General features: G+C 50.3%; 1 pseudogene; it reads right to left on the bottom strand.

Moving 5' to 3' along the window:
- Positions 1-17,629, bottom strand: part of LOC141171753 (NXPE family member 2-like) — a 126,594-nt pseudogene that overhangs the window by 51,625 nt on the left and 57,340 nt on the right.

Raw genomic sequence — 17,629 nt, 5'->3', positions numbered from 1 at the left:
CGTTCTGTGCTGCGCTTTCCCGCCGGTTATTTCAAATGAACAGCTGAGGTATCAGGTGATGCCGATCAGCTGTTCATTTGAAGTCGCCGCGTTGCCCTCAGAGGGTTCATGTGAGTTCATGCTTGACTGCATGAACTCACATGAACTTTGCGCCAACTCTGGCACTTAGCCTCGCTCTTCCACGCTGCCCTGGTGCGGTGGCAGGGGGTAATAGTGGTGGGGTTCATGTCAGCGCCAGCTGCCATGAAGCCCAGGTTAGTAATGATGGGCGTCTATAAGACACCCCCATTCCTAACCTACAAAGTGTTAAAAAGAAAAAACACACTACACCCAGAAAAAAATAATTTATTTGAAATAAAACACACAATTTTATTTAATTCTTAGTTTACTAAAAATAATAGTTACCTGTCCACGTTCCTGCGCTGATCTCCCATGCACAGCTGTCACATCTGGAGATGGTGACAGCTGTGCATGGCTGCTGTAAGCTCACGCTGCCGGGAACACGTCCGCTCCCGGCAGCGGGAGCCCCTGACTGAGGTCACCGGAGTGCATTCAGTCAGCGCAGCTCCGGAGACCTCGTTTACGGCACTGCTGTACCGTGGGAATTTCTCACGATACAGCAGGGCCGTAAAGCAGCTAACCGGAGCACCGCTGCCTTAACTCTGGTGAACCCTTACGGCCCCGTCATTCTAGCGGCAGCAGCGGTTCAGAGCGGTCACATTCTATGAGGCTGCTCTGAACTGGAGATCTTCGTGGGACACTCGTGGACTGCTACGGAGGGGTAAGGATAAGGTTGTGGTTTATTATTTTATATTTTATTACAGGAGATCGATGGCTTCGGGGAATTAGGTGTCTAGGTGAGTATAGGTGTCTTTTTTTATTTTTTACTTTATTTTAGGTGGCGATCGGCGGGGACAGGTAATGTATGAACTAATTTATTGTAGGTAACCACTGGCCACCAATGACATGTATTTAACATTTATTGGGGACACAGTAGGGCAATTTAAATAGCAGGATCAGGCTGATGGGAACTACTGCTCCCATCGAGCTGATCCTGCTGGCAGGAGTGGACGGGGGACAGACATAGGCCGATGGGAGTAGTAGTGTCACATCGGCCTATGTCTGCCTGCACGCACAGACACCGCGCACACCCGCACACATCGCACAGACACCGCGCACACCCGCACACATCGCACAGACACCGCGCACACCCGCACACATCGCACAGACACCGCGCACACCCGCACAAACATCGCGCACACACCTCGCACACACACCCCGCACACACACTAATCATGACGGGTCTGGGAGGTGAGGCTGACCTGTGCGGCCGTGGGAAAGTTCATGTGAGTTCATGCAGTCAAGCATGAACTCACATGAACCCTCTGAGGGCAACGCGGCGACTTCAAATGAACAGCTGATCGGCATCACCTGATACCTCAGCTGTTCATTTGAAATAACCGGCGGGAAAGCGCAGCACAGAACGGGAAAGCCGGCGGTGAAGTCTTTTCACTGCCGGCTTCCCCGCCCGGGTCCTTCGCTCCCCGCTCCTTGGAGCTGCGCTCCCCGCCCGGTCCTAACTTACTATCGGGATGGGAGGTGGCGAGGGGAGCGGAGGATCGGGGTGGGAGGCTGCGGGGAAGCAGTATGGGGCTGTGTGATTGTTTAAAAGCCGGCGGCTTTATACTGCCCGCCGGCTTTTAAACAATCAGGAGAATTCTCCCCCGCTGGGATGGCATTCTGATGACAGGCTGGATCGCGCTGCCATCCAACTTGTCATCCTTCACAGACACTGCAGAGCGCAGGCATTATGGGAACTTCCGATTCCGGTATCCGATATTGTAAAAGTATCGGAATTAAGTATCGGAATTCCGATACCGCGAATATCGGCCGATACCCGATATTACAGTATCGGAATGCTCAACACTAGTTATAAGTCTTTGAAATCTATAAATATTCTTAGGCACACAATTATTTACCAAATGTATAATTTGCTATTCACACCCTTAATTTTTAGTATTTCTTCATAAGCAAAACTTACTTTTTAATTTGCTCTCAATATAGTAATACCACTGTTTTAATGTTGAGTCTCCAAAGATGTGAATAAACTTTCTCCGGAGGAATGTGTCCAATTCTTCTAGGCTTTCATATACAATCATACTGCATTCCTTTGGATAACACACATTTTTCATAGCATATCCACCAGGATAATCCAACTTCATTCCAATTTTACATCTTTCTTTAACGGAAATACTGTCTGTTAAAATAAAGTCATCATTGCACAATCAATGGTTATAATCAATTACATTTATGAAAAGTAGCGTGCTATCACACATGCTATTTTGATGGAGTCTTTTTAATATTGTTTTAGAAGCCAATGTATGAAGTGGATCGTAAAGGGAGAAAAAAATATGGAAAAATTAAACTTCTCTTTTTTTAAATTAACGGCAAGTTTTTACTTAAAAAATAGCATAAACTGGCATTTGTGAGACCTCACTGACAACAGGCTACATTGTTTCACAAGTAAACACAACATTATCTGATTTATGCTGATGAATTAAACTTTTCCACTATTAGAGCCAAATTACGACAACATATTAATTTGTAGACCAGACACATCCACATATTGCAGACATGTTGTAGCATAGTTTAAATTAAACATAGACATTTTAAAGTAAAGGGCACTTCCTTACATCAATAAGAACTTACAAAGATAGTGGAAGCAATACAGCCAATAATCTAGAAATTAATTACCTTTATTACAACACCAATAAAAACATTTAAAAGGGGAAACAAGCTGACAAAATACAAAAAACCTGGTCATACCGTACAAGATCACAAGGGGGAGCTAATACTCCATAATTGATAAATAACTTCAAAAATCAGATGACTACAGACTAATGTTAAATATGATTCAAATAAGTATATAAGACTCGACATAAATGTACCGACTAATAACTTCAGCGTTTTTGCCGGTGCGGAAACACTTAAAAAACGCATTGTGGGCACACAGCCTTACGGACTCACAATAAAAAATACAAAAACAAAACCAAAATGGATTTTCCTGGGAAATATGTTAAGGAACATCCTTTTCAGGGTAATGACTTATATATAAGGCAAAATAAATAACCAAAAACAAACATGCTCCTCCACACCTTGGGCTATGTTCACACGTAGCGTTTTTGATGCGTTTTTGCACTTTTGCATTGCTTTCAACCAAGACAAATGCATTCACCAGGAAATGTCATTTTAACATTTTACAACCTTATCTGGCCATGTGGTGTGACACATCATCAGACACATGCATACAGTACTGAAAAGACATGGGAACAGCATGGGGAAGACCTCTGGAAGCATTTCTGACTCCCAGGTCACTGCCTAAATATGTGCCCATCATAAGTGATCCTTGGCGCATGCGAAGATGCCTCCCGCCATGCACCTGTCGTTGCAGACTTGCAACAATCACCATCCACGTCCTTGTCCCAGTGCAGCATTCAGTTGTCCCTACCCCATTCCTTGGAATGCAAGCGCAAGTATGCAGCCAGCCACCCACCCACAGGCTGCAATGCTATACTGACAAATTTTTGACAGCTGCTTGCACTTGAAATATGGCTTTTTAGGCTCATGGAGGCGGAAGCTTTTCATAACCTCATGCCGGCGGCGGCCGGGTGTCCATACTCGGTCCCCAGCCGCCACTGTTTCTCCCGGTGTCGTCTCCGCCTTCCACAAGCACGGGTCCCACAACATTACCCTAGCCCTCTCCAGTGCACTTACTGGGAAGACCGCCTAACCACAAACACGTGGACAGGTGAATGTGGCCAGGGATGGTACGGAGCCAGTCCACAGCTTTTTTTGCTGAGTTGTATTTCACCACAGCCATATTCTTTAGCCTGATGAAAGGACTTGGGAAACCATATCTACCCAGCTGTCATTTCTCCCAGGAAGTCCTCTAAAGCTGCTTTCACTTGAAATGTGGCCTTTTAGGCTCGTGGAGGCGGAAGGTTTTCATAACCTCATGTCGGCGGCGACCGGGTGTCCATACTCGGTCCCCAGCTACCACTTTTTCTCCCGGTATCGTCTCCGCCTTCCACAAGCACAGGGTCCCACAACATTACCCGTGCCCTCCCCAGTGCACTTACTGGGAAGGACCGCCTAACCACAAACACATGGACAGGTGAATGTGGCCAGGGACAATACAGAGCCAGTCCACAGCTTTTTTTGCTGAGAGTTGTATTTAGCTCGGTGAAAGGACTGGCATAGAGGGAAACCGTATCTACTCCGGCTGTCATTTCTCCGTCACCAGGTTCCTCCCATTGTCACACATGACCATGCCTGGCTGTATGTTCAGCGGTGAAAGCCACAGATCAGGCTGCTGTGTTACAGCTTTCAACAACTCTGCAGCGCTGGGCGGTTTGTCAATTAAGCATTAAGCATGTTATTTTCAGCACAGCCTGTTGCCGCTTGGCCAAGGCAGTGCTGCAGTGCTGTCAGCTTGTGACTGATGTGGTCATTTCGGAGATGGAGGAGCAGGTGCAGGAGCTGAACAATGTGATTACATTGAGGTTAAATTGGTGACGCTGTTTTTTATACAAAAGAAAGATCCTATTGTTTTGTTTTTTTACGTTATTTTTTTAAGACAAATGTGACTCGCCCCCTGGGCCGTGGGGCACTCGGATCCGGGCAATAGGGAAACGATGGGAGTAGTAGTGGCAACCCGGTTCCGTGGCTCAGGGTGGTCAGGCCAGTGGTAGTCTGCTAGGCGCTATTGATAATGTCCGACTACGCCACCCGTGGATTGCGGTTATTAGGAACCGCCGCTGCATGCAAACCGCTGGGGCTGATGAGGTGTGCAGCTAGGGTAGTGTGACTCCCCACAGGAAGAGTGCGGCCCCAGGGCCGTGTAGTGGATGGTGGGAGTGATGGTAGTGAGAGTCCCAGTGCTGATAGTGCTGGAGGAGCAAGGAGCACACAGACAACAGGTTGCAGTCCAGGGTCTTTACTAGAACAGGTAAATTGACCCACAAACAGTCCCAACTAGGAGGGGACCTGGATGTCTGAGAGCAACGGGGAAATTGGCCCTGGTCAGGGTGAGGGTGTAGGCCTACCGTGCTTTCTGTGCTCCTTCTGGCTATCTCCTCGTTATAGGGTAACAGCCCACGGTTCCGAGCTTTCCGTGTATTCTCGCCTGTATGTCCTGCGACGTGGGTTCCTTTCTGCTCCCTGCCTTGTACGGCTTTGCTGGTCCCTTCTGTTGTGGCAGGGCCTCCAGGCTTCTTAGGCCAAGGAATATACAGTCCCCTGCGGACTGGTTATCTGCTGGGGGATGTGGAATCCTCCCGGCCTCAGACACCAAAGTCTGGTAAATTAAGTCCGTTATCTGCCAAGACAGGCTCTCTTCGCCTCTTGTCTCTGGCTTGTGGCTCTCCTCCTGCCTCACTTCCTCTTAGGTGCAATACAACTGTCCCTCTCTGCTCTGGGACCTGAATCCTGAGACAGGTCGTCCAGCTCTCTCTAACCCTGCCCCAAGCACCAGCTTTTATAGGGGCAGCCTGCTCCCCCTACTGGCCTGAGACAGGAGGTACTGCATGCTAATGTTCCCCTGACTAGAGAACCTCCCCCTTGCTCTCAGACACAGCTTTATTACACTTGTGGCATCCAGGCCAGGGTGACACATTCCCCCCTAGTGAAATTTAGTACTCCGGGACTAAACAATAAACAAAGACAATATGCATAACCATAAAACATTAATAGACAGACGACGCACAAATTGAGTTCTTAAGGTCACAGTGTGGTCTGTGACCGGGTGTCCATATCACCAATACAACGGGGAGCCTTAACCAGGTGGGGGTCTGTCCTACCCCAAGTCCTTCACAGTCTTAGTTCATTCCTTGGTTAGGCTCCGAACGCAGTCCATACAAGGTCCCGGTTATAAAAAGTCCATAACCTTGGAGTCCTTACGGTAGCTGCAAGAAACTGAAACACAGAATTACCAAACATGCATGTAACTTGGCAAACATTTCAACATTTGGCAACAGGGTTATTTATAATCTTAGCGCGCTCTATATTTTCCAGCGAGCGGGTATCTGCCCCTTAGTGCTCCTGGTTGACCTACGTAGCCCACTGTCTGGTGGTGGACCAACCTGGCTTTCCCCACTAGCGTTAGGGGTACAGCTACCAGCTGGGTGTACAGGTAGGGCAGGCAGCTGTCTGCGGGTCCTTTGGCTTACCGCAGGCATGGCAGGCTCACTGTCAGCAGAGGGTTGACTCTCCTGGGCTGCTGGTACAGGCTCTTCTGCCTCTGGAACCGCTTGCTCCTCTTCACCTTCCGGCTCTGGTGTTGGTTGTTGCTGTGCCGGTTGCAGGAAATGCAGGACGGGTACCACTATGGCATCATTTATGCGAGTCCAGGACTGAGGGAACTCTCCGAGAACGGTGCTGATCATTTCTTCCTTGTCCTCTGCGGGTTCAAGGTCACTCTGATCCTCTTCTGCACTACGGAGTTGCTCGGGGCATCTTTTGAGGTGGTCCCTGGAGACGACACTAGTGGTTTCTCCTCCGTCCTTGGTGATTACGCACACCTTTGGGTTGTCGTGGTCAGACTGCAGTACGGTGTAGGGTTCCCTTTCCCACTGGTCGTCCAACTTATGTAGCCTTCTCTTCCGCTTCAGGACCTGCTCACCAGGTTCTAGGGGACCAGCAGGGGCGTGTTGGTTGAAGAGTTTTTCTTGCCTCTCTCTCACCTGGGCCAGGCTCTTCTCCACACTCTCCTGTACCTTCTTGTACTGCAGTTGCCTTTCCGTATCCCAGTCCGCATCCGGGGAGGTGTCCTCAGGCGTTAGGACTCCCATCTCCAGGTCTACGGGCAGCTTACCTGGTCTGGCTCGCATCAGGTAAGCCGGGGTGCAGTTTGTAGCATTCACCGGGATATTGTTGTATAGGTCTATCAGGTCCGGCAGTTTTTCTGGCCACAGGCTGCGTTCCTCCAGGGGCAACGTCTTCAGGAGGTCAATGACTATATTGTTCATTTTCTCACACATCCCGTTGGTTTGGGGGTGGTAAGGCGTTGTCTGAATCTTCTTACAGCCATAGAGGTTGCAGAACTCCTGGAAGATTTCAGCCTCAAACGCTGGACCCTGGTCTGTCAGGACCTGTTCCGGATACCCGTGTGGACGGCAGAAGTATTGCTGGAAGGCTCTGGCCGCTGTTTGGGCTGTCAAGTCTTTTACCGGGACCACCACGAGAAAACGGGAATAGTGGTCCACGATTGTCAGGGCGTAGATGTACCCTGACCGGCTTGGAGCCAACTTGACGTGGTCTAGAGCTACCAGCTCAAGAGGCTGCGTGGTGACGATGGGCCTCAAGGGTGTCTTCTGGCTGGTGCGGTCCTTCCTCCTTAGGTGACAAGGGCCACAGTCTCTGCACCACTTTTCTACAGCTCCTCTCATGCCGACCCAAAAGAACCTTCCTCTTAGCAGGAACTCCAGTTTCTTCCAACCGAAGTGTCCCGCTCTGTCATGGTAAGCTCCCAGGACCATAGCTGCATCCCGCCTTGGAACCACGACTTGCCAGGTCAGCTCGTGCGTCCGGTGGTTGACAATCCTTCTGCACAACTTGCCTTCGAGAGGAACAGCTTGCTCTTCTCCTTCCACAGCTGCTTGGCTTCCTCTGGAGCATCCGGATCCATGTGGGCGTCTTCCTGGGTCAGCAGTTCTTTCACCAGACGGATGGCAGGGTCACTATCTTGGGTCTCGGCCCAGCTGTGGTGAGGTAGGGGATTGATCATCACGGTTGTTAGATCCTCCTCTTTCACGCGGTGGGAGTATTGAGCGGCTCCATACCAGTGAAACGCGGGGAGTTCTACCTCCTCCAGCTCTTCTGGGTCTTCGTCACCTTCAGGTAATTGAGGCATTCTTGATAGGGCTCCGCGTTGGCATTAGTTTTGCTTGCCCGGTACTTGATCACGAAGTCATAGTTGGAGAGACGGGCCATCCACCGCTGTTCCAGGGCACCCAGTCTTGCATTGTCCAGGTGTGTCAACGGGTTGTTGTCCATGTACACAGTGAACTTTGCGGAGGCCAGGTAATGCTTGAAGCGTTCTGTCACGGCCCACACCACCGCCAAGAATTCTAGCTTGAAGGAGCTGTAATTCTCCGGGTTCCTCTCGGTGGGCTTCAGCTTCCGGCTGGCATATGCGATCACCCGTTCTCTGCCCTGTTGGTTTTGGGACAGTACGGCTCCCAGCCCCACATTACTGGCGTCTGTGTGGAGGATAAAAGGCTGGCTATAGTCAGGGTAGGCCAGGATCTCATCCCCCGTTAGGGCCATCTTCAACTGGCGGAAGGACTCCTCTTCCGGTTTATCCCACTTGAAGGGTGGCTTTTGGCTCCTGGACTTAGACTGTCCGATTAGGAGGTCCTGCATGGGAGCCGCCATCTTAGTGAACCCGGGGATGAACCTTCGGTAGTAGCCTACCAACCCGAGAAACTGTCTCACCTCTTTGATGTTCGAGGGGCTTGGCCAGCTCTTGATTGCCGTGACCTTGTCAGGGTCGGGGGCCACTCCTTCCGCGCTTACCACGTGCCCTAGGTACTGGACCCTTGGTTTCAGCAGGTGACACTTCGATGGTTTCACCTTCAGGCCGTAGCCTGCCAGGGCTTCGAACACCTCGGCCAGGTGCTTTAGATGGTCCTCGTAGGTCTTCGAATAGATGATCACGTCGTCCAGGTAAAGGAGGACCGTCTCAAAGTTTCGGTGCCCTAGACAGCATTCCATCAGCCGCTGGAAGGTCCCTGGTGCGTTGCAGAGCCCGAAGGGCATACAGTTGAACTCGCTCAGTCCCATCGGGGTGGTGAAGGCGGTCTTCTCCTTGTCAGCCTCTGCCACAGGAACCTGCCAGTACCCGCTAGTAAGGTCCAAAGTAGAAAAGAAGTTAGCTGATTTTAGTGCGGCTAAAGACTCCTCTATTCTAGGCAGCGGGTATGCGTCTTTGTGGGTGATATGGTTGATTTGTCTATAGTCTACGCACATTCTCATGGTGCCGTCTTTCTTTTTGACCAGAACCAAGGGGGCTGCCCAGGGGCTACAGCTGTCTCTAATGACCCCAGCTTCCTTCATTTCTCTTAGCATGCTCTTTGCGTTCTGATAATGTGCAGGGGGTACAGGCCTGTGTCTCTCTTTTATTGGTGGGTGGCTCCCTGTGGGGATGTGGTGTTCTATCCCTTTTACTCTGCCAAAGTCTAGCGGGTGCTTTCTAAAGACTCTCTCGTACTCCTGTACCACCCGGTAGACTCCTTGTTTTTGGTGCAGGGGAGTGGAGTCAGCACCCACGTGGAGTTTCTGGCACCAGTCCTCCTTTTGTTTCTGGGAGCCATTACCCTCCGCCTGTGGAGATGGAGGCAAAGGTTCCACGGCCCTAATAGCTTTGTGTTCGACAACAAACAGTTTGGCGAGTGTAGCGTACCTGGGTAAGTGTACCTCCCTCTCCCCAATGTTGAGGATGCGGACGGGCACCCTCCCATGACGGACATCAACCACCCCCCGGGCTGTCAAAATGGTGGGCCTGCTGTCTGAGTACACGGGTTCTACCATGGCTTGGTAGTCTCTACCTCTCAACCCGATTGCAGTCCGACACCAGATCATCATTTCACTTTTGAGAGGCATGGAAATGGGGAATGGGTCACTCAGTCTTACGCTACCGATCTCACCACCAGACAGTTCTACCTGCTGCCGTCTCATTAGGGCTTTTATCTCCTTGTTGAGGACTCTCTGTTGGCTGGAACTAGCATTCACCGCCACCTGTTGTAGAATTACAATTACCTCTGAAAGACAATTTTCAATCACGTTAGTACCCACAGTTATTTTAGGGTGACTCTCACGACGGTCAATGTCCACAATAATTACTCCCTGTGCCGGTAGTTCGACCTTACCAATTTTAATGGTCATCTCCTTGAACCCCATCTGCGGCACGGGTAAGCCATTACTGGCGATGATGCTCAAGTTACTGTCTGGATACCGTGTGATATCAGCATCAGTCCAATACTGCTTAAAAAGTACATAAGGGATAGTGGTTACTTGCGACCCAGTATCCAGCAAGGCGCTCATGGGGATACCGTCCAGCACCACGGGTAAAACCGGGCGCCCCCCAACGTACTTATCACGCCAATTATAAGGGCCTGGTGATCTTATGCCTGGGGGTTGGCCCTCTGCCCCAGGTTGGACCCGTTTAAATTACAGTACCTGGAAATGTGTCCGGGCTGGTTGCAGCGACGGCAAATGGGCTGTCCATCCTCTGCGTAGCGGTCTGTGGGCGTCCCTCGGAGCGACGGGATCCTCCTCTGTCTACGCCACGGGACATCCTCCGGACTTGAAGCCAGCTCGATGGGTTTTGACGGGTCCACTTGCAACGCCTGGACGGTCCTGGTCAACGCCGCGACGCTCCTGGTCAGCTCCTGGACTTGGTGGTGCAGGTCTTTTGACGGGGCTTGGTTCAGGGCCTGTGCATCAGCCCCCACGGGATCCATAGAGGAGGGCGTCGCCTCCTGGTGGTAGGTGAGAGCAGGGCGCCGGGGGTTTATAGCGCCACTTGTTGCGGATTCACGGAGCACCCTTATGGCCCTGTCCTTGAATTGGGCAAAGGTCAGATCAGGGTTCTGAAAGAACATGAAGCGCAGCTGGGTCCTGTGGGCGCTAGACAGCAGACCTTCTATGAACTGTTCTGTTAGGAGCTTATCCATATCCTGCATGCTGCCAGGGTCAGCTTGTTGGATGGCCCTCAGGGCTTCCTGCAAATTGAGGGCATAGTCTCTGATGCTGTCCTGTGCCCGCTGCTTACATCCATAGAACCTCATTTTAATTTCAGCGGAGGTACGTGTGTCAAAGGTACCCCGCAGCTGGGCCAGAATACCCTTCACGGTCCTTTTCTCCTCAGTGGGCCATGATTTTACCTCCCTTTGGGCTGCGCCAGTTAACTGCCCTGTTAGTATGCTGACCTTCTGTTCCTCTGTCAGGTGGTAGACTTGGAACAAACTGTACAGCCTTTCCTTAAAGTCAGTTAGGGCATGGGGCTCCCCTGAGTACTTGGGCAGCCAGGCCGCTCCAGGGATGTAGGGCAGGGAAAAGGGCATCACCGCTGCTGCAGCTGCGTTGGTGGTAGTGGGCGCCTCTGTATCCGACATCTTCCTCCCCCCCTAGTTAAGCGTGGCCTACCTTCCGACGATCCTCTTCTGTAGGCCGCGGCTCCGCTGCTGCTGCTCTGGACGAGGACCTTGCGTCGTGTCCTGATGACGTCAGCGTCGCTCTCTCTCCCTTCCAGGACCTTGCGCAGCGTCGGTGCGTGGGGCGGAGCTTCAGGTCTCGCGCGCTTTCGGCGTCCACGCCCCTCTTCTTCCCGCGCGGCGTCCTGAAGATGGCGTCCGACGGCGGGAAAACTACTTCGGATGGCGGGAAAACAGCTGAAGATGGCGGGAACCGATGGAAGATGGCGGGAGACGGCTGGAAATGGCGGGAAACGGCTCCGGACGGCGGGAAACCTCTTTTCAGGTAAGTGCAAAGTCTTTTCTAGGCACGCAATACCCGTTTGTGGCGGGTTGGTTGCAATCCTGCCGACTACGCCAAAGCTGACTCGCCCCCTGGGCCGTGGGGCACTCGGATCCGGGCAATAGGGAAACGATGGGAGTAGTAGTGGCAACCCGGTTCCGTGGCTCAGGGTGGTCAGGCCAGTGGTAGTCTGCTAGGCGCTATTGATAATGTCCGACTACGCCACCCGTGGATTGCGGTTATTAGGAACCGCCCCTGCATGCAGACCGCTGGGGCTGATGAGGTGTGCAGCTAGGGTAGTGTGACTCCCCACGGGAAGAGTGCGGCCCCAGGGCAGTGTAGTGGATGGTGGGAGTGATGGTAGTGAGAGTCCCAGTGCTGATAGTGCTGGAGGAGCAAGGAGCACACAGACAACAGGTTGCAGTCCAGGGTCTTTACTAGAACAGGTAAATTGACTCACAAACAGTCCCAGCTAGGAGGGGACCTGGATGTCTGAGAGCAACGGGGAAATTGGCCCTGGTCAGGGTGAGGGTGTAGGCCTACCGTGCTTTCTGTGCTCCTTCTGGCTATCTCCTCGTTATAGGGTAACAGCCCACGGTTCCGAGCTTTCCGTGTATTCTCGCCTGTATGTCCTGCGACGTGGGTTACTTTCTGCTCCCAGCCTTGTACGGCTTTGCTGGTCCCTTCTGTTGTGGCAGGGCCTCCAGGCTTCTTAGGCCAAGGAATATACAGTCCCCTGCGGACTGGTTATCTGCAGGGGGATGTGGAATCCTCCCGGCCTCAGACACCAAAGACTGGTAAATTAAGTGCGTTATCTGCCAAGACAGGCTCTCTTCGCCTCTTGTCTCTGGCTTGTGGCTCTCCTCCTGCCACACTTCCTCTTAGGTGCAATACAACTGTCCCTCTCTGCTCTGGGACCTGAATCCTGAGACAGGTCGTCCAGCTCTCTCTAACCCTGCCCCCAGCACCAGCTTTTATAGGGGCAGCCTGCTCCCCCTACTGCCCTGAGACAGGAGGTACTGCATGCTAATGTTCCCCTGACTAGAGAACCTCCCCCTTGCTCTCAGACACAGCTTTATTACACTTGTGGCATCCAGGCCAGGGTGACACAAATGCATTCACCGGGAAATGTAATTTTAACAATATACAACCTTATCATCAAACACATCCTATTTTATTTATGATGAAGGGACTCTGAAAGTCATAAAGCCCATTTTTATAGGGCCATCAGGCGGCCCTTACTATTCTTAAAAGGCCAGCAGTCGGCCCTCGCTATTGTTAGAGAGCCATCAGCCGGCTATGCTTTGTTGTTCCCATTATTAACAAGTGGGTCTCCTATACTGTTTATTGCATATCCAGTGACTGCAAGGGCTGACAAAAATATGGATGCAACCCAATACCCCTTTGAAGAGACATAGAGAAGGGTCTCAGTAAAAAAATGTTCCCATTATAAAGGAGACGGTCTCCTATAGTGGTAATGCCCATTCTGTGACTGCAAGGGCTGCCAAAATTTGGGAAAAACCCCACTAAGAATTTAAAGACACATAGAGCAGGGCCACAGTAACAGCAACTTCCATTTAGAAAGGAGAGAGTCTGCTATACAGTTATAGGGTATGCAGTGACTCCAATGGCTGACCAATTTTTGGAAAACCCCCACTAAGAATTTAAAGACACATAGAGCAGGGCCACAGTAATGACAAATTCCCATTAGAAAGGAGAGAGTCTGCTATACAGTTATAGAGTATGCAGTGAGTCCAATGGCTGACGAATTTTAGGAAAAACCCCGCTAAGAATTTAAAGGCACATAGAGCAGGGCCACAGTAACAAGGTACGACATGTTCCCATTACAAAGGAGAGAGTCTGCTATACAGTTATAGGGTATGCAGTGAGTCCAACGGCTGACCAAATTTAGGAAAAACCCCACTAAGAAATTAAAGACACATAGAGCAGGGCCACAGTATCGACAAATTCCCATTAGAAAGGAGAGGGTCTGCTATACAGTTATAGGGTAAGCAGTGAGTCCAACGGCTGACCAATGTTAGGAAAAACCCCACTAAGAATTTAAAGACACACAGAGCAGGGCCACAGTAACAAGGTACGACATGTTCCCATTAGAAAGGAGAGGGTCTGCTATACAGTTATAGGGTATGCAGTGAGTCCAACGGCTGACGAATTTTAGGAAGAACCCCACTAAGAATTTAAAGACACAGAGAGCAGGGCCACAGTAACAAGTACGACATGTTCCCATTAGAAAGGAGAGGGTCTGCTATGCAGTTAAAGGGTATGCAGTGAGTCCAATGGCTGACCAAATTTAGGAAAACCCCCACTAAGAATTTAAAGACACATAGAGCAGGGCCACAGTAATGACAAATTCCCATTAGAAAGGAGAGAGTCTCCTATAGTGTTGGCCTATGCAGTGAATGCAAGGGCTGCCAAAAATTTGGACGCAACCCAATACCCCTTTGAAGAGACATAGAGGAGGGTCTCAGTAAAAAAAATGTTCCCATTATAAAGAAGTGGGTCTCCTATAGTGGTAATGCCCATGCTGTGACTGCAAGGGCTGCCAAAATTTGGGAGAAACCCCACTAAGAATTTAAAGACACATAGAGCAGGGCCACAGTAATGACAAATTCCATTTAGAAAGGAGAGAGTCTGCTATACAATTATAGGGTATGCAGTGAGTCCTACGGTTGACCAATTTTAGGAAAAACCCCACTAAGAATATAAAGACACATAGAGCAGGGCCACAGTAACAACAAATTATTATTAGAAAGGAGTGAGTCTGCTATACAGTTATAGGGTATGCAGTGAGTCCAACAGCTGACGAATTTTTGGAAAAATCCCACTAAGAATTTAAAGACACATAGAGCAGGGCCACAGTAACAAGGTACGACATGTTCCCATTAGAAAGCAGAGGGTCTGCTATACAGTTATAGGGTATGCAGTGAGTCCAACGGCTGACCAATTTTAGGAAAAACCCCACCAAGAATTTAAAGACACATAGAGCAGGGCCACAGTAACGACAAATTCCCATTAGAAAGGAGAGAGTCTGCTATGCAGTTATAGAGTATGCAGTGAGTCCAACGGCTGACGAATTTTAGGAAAAACCCCACTAAGATTTTAAAGACACATAAAGCAGGGCCACAGTAACAAGGTACGACATGTTCCCATTACAAAGGAGAGAGTCTGCTATACAGTTATAGGGTATGCAGTGAGTCCAACGGCTGACCAAATTTAGGAAAAACCCCACTAAGAAATTAAAGACACATAGAGCAGGGCCACAATAACGACAAATTCAATTTAGAATGGAGACAGTCTGCTATACAGTTATAGGGTATGCAGTGAGTCCAACGGCTGACCAATTTTAGAAAAAAAACCCACTAAGAATTTAAAGACACACAGAGCAGGGCCACAGTAACAGGGTACGACATGTTCCCATTAGAAAGGAGAGGGTCTGCTATACAGTTATAGGGTATGCAGTGAGTCCAACGGCTGACCAAATTTAGGAAAAACCCCACTAAGAAATTAAAGACACATAGAGTAGGGCCACAGTAAGGACAAATTCAATTTAGAAAGGAGAGGGTCTGCTATACAGTTATAGGTTATGCAGTGAGTCCAACGGCTGACGAATTTTAGGAAGAACCCCACTAAGAATTTAAAGACACACAGAGCAGGGCCACAGTAACAAGTACAACATTTTCGCATTAGAAAGGAGAAGGTCTGCTATACAGTTATAGGGTATGTGTGTCGCCCAGGGGATTGGGACTACTCGGCGCCCGGGCCTTAATGCCTGGTCTTGGGGGGGATGTCGCGGTGGTCGGCTCCCGGGCCCGTACCCTGGGGTCTCTCTTAAAAAAGGGGAAATTGAAATGTCAAAGTTCGTGACGCCACCTGTGGTGTCTGGTGAGGATCACCAGCGCTGCGGCAGTCCACTGAGGCCGGTGTTACGGCAGCTTTGATGGTGTAGCTCCCCACAGGTGGAGCTAGGCCTCAGGGCAGCGATGTTTGACGAGGTGCATGATATGGCGGTGACCCAGCCGGGTCACAGGAAGAACATTGGACACACACACACGGTTTGCTACTGTACCTTTTACTGGTGGAAATGCAGGTACCATCCGGAGCACTGTAGGGTGAGGGGTGCACTGCAGGACTCTCCCCAGTGAGCAGGTGTAGGGCCTCCTGTTTCTTCGCCGCTTAGTGTTAGTCTCTGGCCTGCCTGGATCTAGGCCTAACTTAGTCTCTGTTCTGCACCGGCTGATCCTGTGGTAGGGCCTTCTGTTGGAGTACACACTCCCTGGTATATGGGGGCTCGGTAACTCCTGACCCTGGTATAACAGTCAGCGTTTGGTATTCCTGGGACATGTAGTTCTCTGTTCTGATCCTGTGGTAGGGCCTTCTGTTGGAGTGCACACTCCCTGGTATATGGGGGCTCGGTAACTCCTGACCCTGCTTGAGTCTGACTGAGCTCCACTGCAGACTGACCTGTTTCTCTGTGTCTCACTCTGCAGGAACTGGCTGTGGACTCCAGACTGTTCTGTCTCCACTATCTTCCTGAGGAGGACTCACTCACAGACTCTCTCCTTCTGTGTCTGAGCAGAAAACTGCTGAATCACTCCACCTTCCCTATTTATATCCCTATCCAGGCTCCCTCCGGTGGTCTGAGGTGGAAGGTGGAGGTGTGTGTATGCTCTGAGGGCCTCTTGTGGAGAAAACCTGAAATGCACCCCTCCAGGATCTGTGGCTCCATGCACAGCAGGGCGTCACATTCCCCCCTAGTTGAACTCAGCACTCCCGGGCTGAAGCACATTTTGTAATAACAACAATAACAAGCTTCCCTTTATGGGAGGTTAGGACACTTGAACGTTGCATAACCAGAACATGGATAAATATGCATACATAGTTCAGTAAACACTAGGCAATGAGCAACCAGAAAGTCCAAGTCTCTTCCGGAGAGGTTGCTCAAAGGGGCACTCCAGGGAGCGCAAATATGTACAATAAAAGTCTTTGGGCTGCACATAGTCCTCAGCCACAGAGTTCTTAGATACCCAAGCGGGTAATGGGAAGCAAATAAGTAAAGTGTCCGTTTCACTTGGATTGTCCGTTAGAGGGGCAAAATATAAGTTAAAGGCATGTAAAGGCAATAAATACATAGCAATACATACGCAGGATAATGCAATAATATACAGTATTATACACTACAATACAATACCCCAGGGGTAACTATCTACAGCTGTCGAGGTTTAACTATTTTACTTAGTGTACCTGACAGGGAGTTGACCTTTCGTGCTACGTGTAGATCTGCGTAGTGCGGTGGTCTGTGTAGTGTCAGTGTTTCTCTCAGCTACCCTGTTTGTTCTACTAGCGATGGTTTTGTAAAACTGCCTTAACCTCGCTACTGGGCTGGCAAGTTCACCATTGGCTGGGCCTTCTTGCTCTGCTTCTGCCGGGGATCCTTCTTCCGGGGATTCTTCCTGAGCAGGCTCTTCTGTGGCACTAGGCTCTTCTGCAGCACTTACAGGTTCAACTTGCTGTGGAGGGTCTTCTGGCTGTTGGAAGAATTGGAGTACTGGAATTATGACTGCTCCTCCGATTTGAGGCCAATCTGCCGGGAAGTCTCCTAAATCAGTATGTATTACTGCTTCATCTGGTTCCTCCGGGAAAATGAGAGGCACTTCTTCTTGGGGTTTTAGCAGATCTGGACACAACTTCAGGTGGTCCCTAGATACTGTTGCAGTTGTTCTTCCTCCATCTTTGCTGATCAGACACGTCTTCCTGTTGTCAAACCTTGAATTCAAGACAGTGTAGGGTTCTCTCTCCCACTGGTCATCAAGCTTGTGGTTCCTCCGCTTCCTTTTCAATACCATTTCTCCTGGTGTGAAGGGTTCTGCTGGTGCACTTCTGCTGTATTGTGCTTCTTGTTTGTCCCTCACCCGAGTGAGACTGTCTTCGACACAGGCTTGTACTCTTCTGTACTGCTCCTGTCTGCTCGTGTCCCAGTCCTCAGTGGTCACATCAGCTTCAGGTTCTACAACACCAAGCTCCAGGTCCATGGGCAACTTCCCAGGTCTTGCCCGCATTAGATATGCCGGAGTGC

The sequence above is a fragment of the Phyllobates terribilis genome, unplaced genomic scaffold (genome assembly GCF_046119375.1).
Source record: "Phyllobates terribilis strain yellow unplaced genomic scaffold, ASM4611937v1 Scaffold_12__6_contigs__length_324123572, whole genome shotgun sequence".
NCBI lineage: Eukaryota > Metazoa > Chordata > Amphibia > Anura > Dendrobatidae > Phyllobates > Phyllobates terribilis.
This window is presented reverse-complemented; position numbering and strand designations above follow the sequence as displayed.